Raw genomic sequence first — 10,081 nt, 5'->3', positions numbered from 1 at the left:
TCTTGTCTAAATACATTGGTTAAAAATTCCAGGAGTATGTTAAAAGGAGTGAAGTGAGCAGTCTTATCTTATTCCAAATTTTGGTGGAAAGCTTTCAACTTTTCCCCATTCAGTATGATGTTAGTTATAGTTTTTCATAGATGATTTTTAATTTGTTAAGGAATGGCACTTCTATGTCAACTTTTGCTGAGAGTCTTAATCATGAAGGGATGTTGTATTAAATGCTTTTTCTGTATCAATTGATATGGTCATTTTTTTCTTTCCTTTTGTTAATGTGATGTATTACATTTATTGTTTTGTGTATATTGAGCCATCCTTGCATCTCTGAAATAAAGCCTACTTGATCATGATGTATAGTCTTTTTAATATGTTATTGGATATAATTTGCTAGTATCTTATTGAGAATTTTTGCATACTTATTCATCAGGATTATGGGCCTGAAGTATTCGTTTTTTGTCATGTCCTGGTCTGATTTTGGAATTAAGATGATGGAGGCTTTACAGAATTAATTCAGGAGAGTTCCTTCCTTTTGAATTTAAGAAATAACTTATGGAGAATTGAGATTAGTTCTTCTTTAAAGGTTTTGTAAAATTCAGAGGTAAAACCTTTGGGACCTGAACTCTTCCTTGTTGGGAGACTATTTATTACTGAGTCAATCTCATTGCTTGTTATGGGTCCATTCAGATTTTCTTTTTCTTCCTAATTTAGTTTTGGTCAGTTATATGTGTCCAAAAATTTGTCCATCTTATCTAGGTTTTCCTGTTTGTTAGCATATAGTCTCTCATAATATTCACTGATGATATCTTTTATTTCTGCTATATCCTTTCTAATAAGATGTGTTTCCTTGCTGATTTAATTTATCTGGTTCCTTTTTCTGTTCTTTATTAATCTAGCTAACGGTGTGTCAATTTTTTTCATCTTCTCAAATAACCTGCTTTTGGTTTTGTTTATTTTCTGTTTAGTTCTTTTATTCTATATTTCATTTATATCTGCTTGATTCTTTATTATTTTCTCCTGGAATTTTTTTTGGATTTTTTTTGGATTTTTGTTGTTGTCTTTTCAGTTCCCTGAGTTGTGTCATTAGTTTATTTGCCACCTTTCTGCTTTTTTCTTGTGGGCACTAATTGACTGATTTCTGTGTCCTATCGGTTATAAACACTTGTTTGTTTCTTGTCATTGATTTCTAAGAACCTTTTGATTCCAATCTTAATTTCTTCTATAGTTGTAAAGTCATTCAGGAGTAGGTTGTTTAGTTTCCACATGTTTGTGAATTTTTTTAAGGCTTTTCTGTTGTTTATTTCAAATTTGTGTGTCCACCAGGTTCAGAAAAGATGCTAGATATAGCTTCTATACCTTTGAATTTGTGCAGGCTTGTTTTATGTTGTTTTATGTGGTCAATCTTTGACAATATTCCATGTGGGGATGAGAAAAATGTATATCTTGGAGTAATTGGGTGAAATACTCTGTAGATGTCTGTCAAGCCCATATCATGTATGGTATCATTTAGATCCTGTATCTCTTTGTTTATTTTTTGTCCAGATGATGTGTCCAGAGGAGTCAGTGGGGAGCTGAGATTCCTTATGATTATTGTGTTGTAGTCTATCTCTCCCTTGAGATCTAACAGTCTCTCTTTGATGTATTTAGGTTCTCCAGTATTGAGTGCATAAATATTTACAAGTTTTATATCTTGTTGGTGAACAAGTCCTTCCAGTACTGTATAATGTCCTTCTTTGTATGTTCTTACGTCTTTCATCTTTTTTTTTTTTTTGGAGAGGTTTTTGCTATAGGGCACATGCGCTCACCAGAGAGACAGAGAGAGACAGAGATAGAAAGCAAGAAATCACACACACACCCCCCCAGGGGGAATGGCCACGCCACAATCCCTTCTCCTCCATTCTCCTCTTGGGATCTTGGGCACACATGCACACACACCCGGCATGAATTTAAGCCACCCGATCCAGGACTCAAACTGCAGTCGGCTACATGGGAGTTCAGCAACATAGCCATTATGCTAACTGTTGGTCCCTTACATCTTTCATCTTAAAGTCTATTGTGTCTGATATCAGTATCACTACTCCAGCCTTCTTTTGGTTTCCATTTGCATGGAATACCCTTTCCCAGTCCTTCACCTTCGGTCCTTATCAGTGAGGTGTGTTTTTTGTAAGCAGCATATAGATGGCTCTGTTTTTGTATCCATTAAGTCAGTCTATGTCTTTTAATGGGAGAATTTAATCCATTAACATTCAATGTTTTTATTAATATTTGCAGATTTATCCCTGACATTTTGTTAGCTATTTTGTAAGGTTTTTTTTTTTTTTTTGCTTTATTAATATTTGCAGATTTATCCCTGACATATTGTTAGCTATTTTGTAAGGTGTTTTTTTTTTGTTCTCCTGTTTTTGTTTGTCTCTCTTTAATTATCCTGATACAACTCGAGTACTTCCTGTAGAACTGAGCTAATATTGGTGAATTCTTTCAGTTTTTGTTTGTCTGAGAATAGTTTTATTCGTTCTTCCCATTTGAAGGATAATCTCCCTATAGTATTCTTGGTTGAAATGATTTTTCTTTTAATGTTTTGAATACAACTTCCCATTCTTTCCTTTCTTGCATCATTTCAGTCGAGAGGTTTGACATTAGCCTAATGTGATAAACTTTATGATTAACTTGACATTTCTCTCTTGGCATTTTTAGAGTATTGTCTTTGTTTAATTTTCACCCATCTGGCTATGATGTGCTGGGTGGAGAATATTTTTATGTTGACTCTATTTGAAGTCCTTTTTATATCTTGGGTCTGAATTTCTCCATGTTTCTCTATATTTGGAAAATTTTCAGATAGTATTTCATGAAAGAGGCTATCCATGCCTTTATCAGATTCTTAACCTTCTAGAATACTCATTATATAGATATTTGGACGTTTCACGGTATCTAGTATTTCCCCATGTGTTGTCCTCATATTTTTTTTCTTTCTTTTTGGTGATTTGATCTGTATTGGAGACTTTGTCTTTGAGGTCATAAATTCTTTCTTCTGCATGATCCTATCTGCTGTTATTGCTTTCTAGGGACATTTTTATTTCTTGTGTTGTATTCTTTATTTACATTAGTTCTGTTTGATTGTTTTTTAGGGTATCTATTTCTTTACAGAATTCATCTTTCAAGTCTTGAAATGATTTTCTCATTACCTGAAACTGATTGTCTGTTTTTTATTGCATCTCATTGAATTTTGTCAGTATGAATATTTGGAATTATTTTTCTGACATTTCTGTGTACCTCTCTTTCCTGTCCACTGTTGGTGAGGGGCTACTATGCTCACCTGGAGAAGAGTTACTACTTTACTTTCTCATGTTTCTTCGATATCTGTGCTGTTTTGTAGTCATCTGGTGCAGTATTCACTTTTTTATATTTATTGGAGTAGATTCTTTAGTACTGGTAGAGGAAATTACACCCCTAGTTCCCAGGTGTTTTCCTACTGGAGGTTTCTGTCTCCCAGGTCAGAGCAGTTAGGAGTAACTTCCACTCCACTGCCAAATATTCAGCTCTTGATGAGGTGGTAGCAAGCTAAGAAGATATAACTTCGTGAAGCATGTCAAGTCCCTTGTTGCTCTTTGCATGAGTTGGTGTACCAAAAGTCCCTAGTAGCTCCCAGGGCCCGAGAGTGGTCTCACCCAGGGAGGACTGCCCAGACCAGGCTTAAGTATCCTGGTGGGCAGTGGGTGGGGCAGGTCCAGGCTGCTGGAGTGGTGGGCAAGGTGTGCAGAAAGTCCCACAATTGCTCCCAAACCCCAAGTGTGGGCTCACCTAAGGAGGCCTGTCCAGACCAGGCTTAAATATCTCATCAGGTGGAAGGTGGGGCAGATCTAGGAAGCTGGGTGACAGTGGGTGATGATATGCAGAAAGTTTCAAAGTTGCTCCCAAGCCCCAAACAGGGGCTCACCCAAGGAGGCTGTCAAGACCAAGCTTATGTATCACCATGTCTGTCAGGTGGGGCAAGCCTAGTGGAGGGCAAAGGTGTGCCAAAAGCCCTAATGTAGCTCCCAGGCCCCTAGCACAGGTTCATTCCCCAGCTGGTTCTTTAACAAAATCAATAAACTGACAAACTTTAGAAAGGCCTTCCTAGAAAACAGAGTACAAATCAGTATGTCAGATAATAAATTGAAGATATTATTACTGACCATAAAGAAATAAAGATTGTGAGCAAATACAATGAATAATGAACCACTAATAAAATTTAGCAATTATTCAATACCTACAATGTCAGAAATAGTGGTTGATCTGAAATACCATTCATATTTACAGTTTCAATAACTGTCTAAGGTTAGAATACATATTTACAGTTTCAATAACTGTCTAAGGTTGGAATAACAATTTTTTAGAGAGTTTTTTTACTATAGGGTGTGTGTGCTCACCAGAGAGACAGAGACAGAGATAGGGAGACAGAAAGTGAGATATATCACCCCCCAGGGAGGATAGCCATTCTCCTTATCCTTTCTCCTCCATTCTCCTCTCGGGATCTTGGGTACGCAAACACACGTGCCTGGAGTGAGTTTAAGCCACTGGGTCTGGGATGCGAACCACGGTCAACTACGTGGGAGTCCAGCGACATAGCCATTACACTAACTGCTGGTCCCTCTCCATGATTCTTGAAGTAATCAAAATGCTTGGTGAGAGCAAGAGCACTTAAAAAACCTGAACTAGTTGGGAGACTGCAAAGGGTAGACCTTACCATGAAAATCTCTCCAAAAAAAAAAAAGAGAGAGAGAGAGAGAATGGAGGTCCCTTCTCCTCCATTCTCTCCTCAGGATTTTTAGTATACACACCCATGCACCCAGCATGAGTTTTAAGCCACCAGGTCCAGGGTTCAAAGCACAGTCAGCTATGTGGGAGTCCAGTGACATAACCATTACACAACCTGCTGGTCTCCAACACATTATTTTTCAAAGTTAATTTTAAAAATCAATCATTTTCAGTTACTTTATAATATTAAAATATAAAATCAGAATACTTTTTGATTCAAAAATCTTCAAAAATGTGATACATGCTTATGAGATAAAACCTTAGAAAGCTTGTTTACTCTGAAACAACTCTTTTTTTAAAAACTTTTTAAGCAGTTCTTATAAGGTCTTAGAAGAATAATGTAGCACTTAGGGACAAACATGCAGCCTAGGAGCCCTGCACTGGAGGCCAAGATGGAGAAGACCTCCACAGCCACCATGAACTTCCCCTTTGTGCTGTGATAGGGACAAATGTGACCCGGACACTGCAGAACACCAGCATGGTGAATGTGAGGAACTTGGCTTCATTGAATGTGTCAGGCAGGTTCCTGGCCAGGAAAGCCACAGTGAAGCTCCCCAGAGCCAAGAAGTCCAGGTATCCCAGGACACAGTAGAAGGCAGTGACGGACCCCTTGTTGCACACGATGATGAGGTTTCTGGGCTCAGAGTGTGAGTCTATGTCAATGAAAGGGGGAGATATTCCCAGCCAGATTCCACAGATAATCACTTCGATCAGGGAACAAATGGGAATGACAGAGAAGCCCCTGATAACAGCGAGCACGTTATTGTTCTTCCAGGCTTCATGGCCTTGAATGTCAGAATCACGGTAATGGTTTTGGCCAAAAGAGTGGAAACAGCCACAGTGAACACAAGGCCAAATGTGACTTGTTGGAGAACACAGGTGATTTTATTAGGATGGCCAATGAAGAGCAAGGAGCAGAGGAAGCATGGCAGGAGGGAGATAAGCAGGATGAAGCTGAGAGCCTGGTTATTGGCTTTGACAATGGGAGTGTCTTGATACTTCGCAAAGACCCCCAAAACCACAGTTGTGAGGACAAAGAAGCAGAGAGTCATGCAGGCCAGGGCCATCCCCAAAGAATCCTCAAAAGCCAGGAATGTCACAGACTTGGGGAGGCAGTGAGTTCTCTCACTGTTTGGATATTCTTGAGCTGGGCACTGGATACACTGCTGTACTCCCAAGTAGTCGACCGTGGTTTGAGTCCCGGACCCGGTGGCTTAAACTCATGCCGGACACGTGTGCGTGCATGCCCAAGATCCCAAGAGGAGAATGGAGGAGAAGGGATTGCAGCATAACCATCCCCCCTGGGGGGTGATTTCTTGCATTCTACCTCTCTGTCTCTCTCTGTCTGTCTGACGAGCACACGTGCCCTATAGCAAAAACCTCTCAAAAAAAAAAAAGAAAAAATTTGGGTCTTGAGTGGTATTTTATTGCTCCTATATAGTTGTTTTTTAAGAAATTGGCATTTTAATTATAGAAGAATGGGGTGTAATTTTTGAAATATCAATTTCTATATATCTGAAAGCACGGTTTGTTAACTTTTTTGTAAGTCGTAGATAATATTTTTCCATTACATATTACAAAGGCTCTGTAGCAACTATTCACCTCTCTTGTTTGGTAGCAAGGGAGCAATCACAGAGCATATGTAAATTAGCAGAAATGTCTGTGTTACAATCAAATCTTATTTACAGAAATAGGAGATTATTTGTCTACACCTTTCTTAGGTTCTTATTTATTTATATTTGGTAATATTGAGATAATAGTATATAGAGTGATCATCTATCACATTTTTCTTAAACTACCTATTCCTAGTCCTGGATTCAACAAATGCTCCTGGCTTCTGTTTCAGAGACAGGCTTACCACACACAAATATGTGTACACTTTGTTCTGAGTCTCAAAACCTTTGTTTTTCTATTTATTTTTCCTTAAAAAAAAAAAAAGGAAAAAAAAAGGTGCCAGAGAACATATGCCATCACCAGGGACGTAAAGTGGTAAAGCACCTACTCTGGGGAATGGTCATGCCATAATCTCCTCTGCACCATTTCTGCCCCCTGTCAGTATTTTTGAAACACATGTACTCATGCCTGGTGTGTTTTACAAGCCATTGGATTTGGAAATTCACCCACACAATCGAACATGTGTGATACAGCCACCTTAACACTATGCCGTGTGCTGTACTGGCTCTGTTTCTCTATTTTTATTTGTTTTACACACTTATTTGATGTGTATGCAAGCCCAAGAGGAGGATGGATGAGAGGGGATAGCCGACTACATGGGAGTCCAGTGACATAACCATTACGCTAACTTCTGGTTCCCCCAAAAAAGTATTTTTTTTCTTTATTTTGGATTTCTTTTCGTAAGAGTCTGATTATACTGTGACATTACAAGGAATAATTTCTGATAATTATAAATTTAGGACATTTAAATGCTAAAGAGTTTTTTTTTTCTTAGAGGGTAGGACATTTAAATGCTAAAGAGTTTTTTTTTTTTTCTTAGAGGGCATATGTACTTGCCAGAGAGAGGAAGGGTAGAAGGCACCTCCCATGGGGAATGATCATGCCACAATCTAGTCTCCATTGCTCCCTCCTTTTTGGACTTTTGGCATGTATGCACAAATGCCTGCCATATTTCTCAAGCCTCTGGGTCTAGAACTTGAACCACATGGGATCCATCTGCCTTAATCACCAGGCTATGGATCTAGCCCACTACAGAGATTTTTAATAAATCATCTTAACTTCTTAACTTTTGGGTTGGTGACATTCTATTGCAGAAAATAATTACCTTTATTGTTTACACAACTGCTGTTCCAGTCTTTAAAGTTTTGGAATAGAAGCACTGTAAATAACCTGTAACTTATCTAGGTAACCATCTTGACAACATTACTACTTGTCCAAGAGTCAACTTTAATCTAGCTCCAAATACAAATCAAATTTTGTTATCTTTAGTACAATAGAAATAAGATGGAAACTAACCTTTCTAATGTTTATTTCTATGTGTGTACATTTACTTGTCTTACTCAAGAAATCTGACTAACATATTTGTCCCTATTCCATAAAGACAAAATTTATAAACCAGGTAGGATATCCTGAGACTATACACATCATGAGGGATTTCATGTTTTAAAATTGAATCACTGTCCCTGTTTTATGATTCTTTTTTTTTTTTTTGAGAGGTTTATGCTATAGGACATGTGTGCTCACCAGACAGACAGAGAGAGACAGAGAGACAGAAAGCAAGAAATCATCCCCGGGGGGATGGCCACGCCGCAATCCCTTCTCCTCCCATTCTCCTCTCAGGATCTTGGGCACGCACGCACACACGCCCGGCGTGAGTTTTAAGCCACCGGGTCCGGGACGCGAACCACGGTCGACTACATGGGAGTCCAGTGACATAGCCATTACACTAACTGCTGGTCCCCCTGTTTTATGATTCTTGTGGTGTAGATATAGTTAAGTCTAAAAGAAAGTTCTTTCCATGTTTCATTTTAGGATACTATGTGGAACCAATGTTTTGTTCTCACCATAAGTATTGCATGGAGAGATGCACAGCATCTATATCATCATAGAAGAAGTAGATGGAGTTATTGTAGATATGATCTCTCATTATGTCAATATTTATTGACATCAGATACATTCCTATTAATAGAAAACACATGTAGATTTGACCAATTTTAATCTATGTCTTGTCAAGTGTATTTCCTGGACATTTTATAGTATTTTGCTGTACATTAGAAAATATTTTTACTGGGACCAGCAGTTGGCATAATGGCTATGTCGCTGGATTCCCACGTAGTCAACCGCGGTTCAAGTCCCAGACCAGGTGGCTTAAACTCACACTAAGTGCGTGTGCATGCGTGCCCAAGATGCAGAGAGAAGAGTGGAGGAAAAGGGATTGTGGTGTGGCCTTGCCCCTGGGGGTGATTTCTCACTTTCTGTCTCTCTTTCTCTGTGAAGTATGGGTGTCTTAAAGCAAAAAAAAAAAAAAAAAAAAAAAAAAAAAAAAAAAAAAAGTATTTTTTACTAATTTAATTAAATTGTTTTAATTTGCCAGAGGGTGCATGTACTTTCCAGAGAGACAAAAGGAGAGAGCAACTTTAATGGAGAAGTTATGCCACAAACCCTTTTCCTCCATGTATCCATCTTTTTGGGATTGGGGAGCAAAAACATACATGGTATGTTCTCAAGCCATGGGACCAGGACTTGAGCTGTAGGGTTGACCATGTGCGGTCTGGCTGCCTTAACCACAAGGCCATAGAGCCAGCACAAATATTTTAAAATTTAACTCCAGTGGCAGAACTCTCTAAGTAAATATAACAATTATTCATACACCTTGTGTGAAAAAAATTCTTTTTTTAAATTTAAATTTATTTGTTTATGTTCATTTACTGTACATCATTACAACATACAAAATGAGATTTTCCATCCAGAGTACACTGTATATTGTCTCAGTCAAGCACATCAACATGCATGTTATTGTCAACAAATAATTTTCCATTTCTTGTTTCCTGTATGTTTTGCTTCTGCCCCCCCCCCCATTCTTGATTCCCTCTCTCTAACCCTCAGCCATCTCCCACTCTCTTCCCACACTGTCTCTGGTATCTATGTTTACTTTCTATACTGTTTTTCCCCCCCATTTTTTATTGAATTACTAAAGATCTTAATTAATCTAAATATATTCGTAGCAAACACAGCTGATATATAAGTCTACCTTTAGGCATCCTATAAAGTATCACCTAGCTGGGGCTACGTATCTTAACTGCAGTCATTGAATGGATTTTTTTTTTCCTGAAACTTTTCTCTTTTTTGTACCTTAATTTACATTCATTCCCTGAGCATCACCGCAACATATTAAATGTGGTTTCCCATCTAGAATAAACTGCGTAGTGGCTTAATCATGCATATTATCATCAATAATATTCCATTTCTACTTTCATATATATGTATATGTATATATATGTTTTTTACCCCATGTCTGACCCTCTGCCCTTTCCTACTCTCTTATTACACTATCTCTGCTATATACAGTTGTCTTCCATTCCTTTTCCCCCAACATTTTGTTGATCACACAATATCATAAGTGATCTAACTACTTTCAATAGCAAGTTCAGCTGGTAATTTCAAGAAAAGCAGTTTTGAACTGATAATGATATTTCCTTGAAACTTAAAGCCTAGAAACAGGTTAGTATTCTATTCAAATAGTAGGTAGATGAACCTATTGACAGCTCAAGACAGGACAAAAATCCTTAAAACCGGACAACAAAGCTTAGAAGAAAAGCAGCAATATTTTAGTCGA

The sequence above is a fragment of the Tupaia chinensis genome, unplaced genomic scaffold (genome assembly GCF_000334495.1).
Source record: "Tupaia chinensis unplaced genomic scaffold, TupChi_1.0 Scaffold142285_1, whole genome shotgun sequence".
Taxonomy (NCBI): domain Eukaryota; kingdom Metazoa; phylum Chordata; class Mammalia; order Scandentia; family Tupaiidae; genus Tupaia; species Tupaia belangeri.
The sequence above is the reverse complement of the archived record's forward strand: the minus strand, read 5'-3'. Positions refer to the sequence as shown.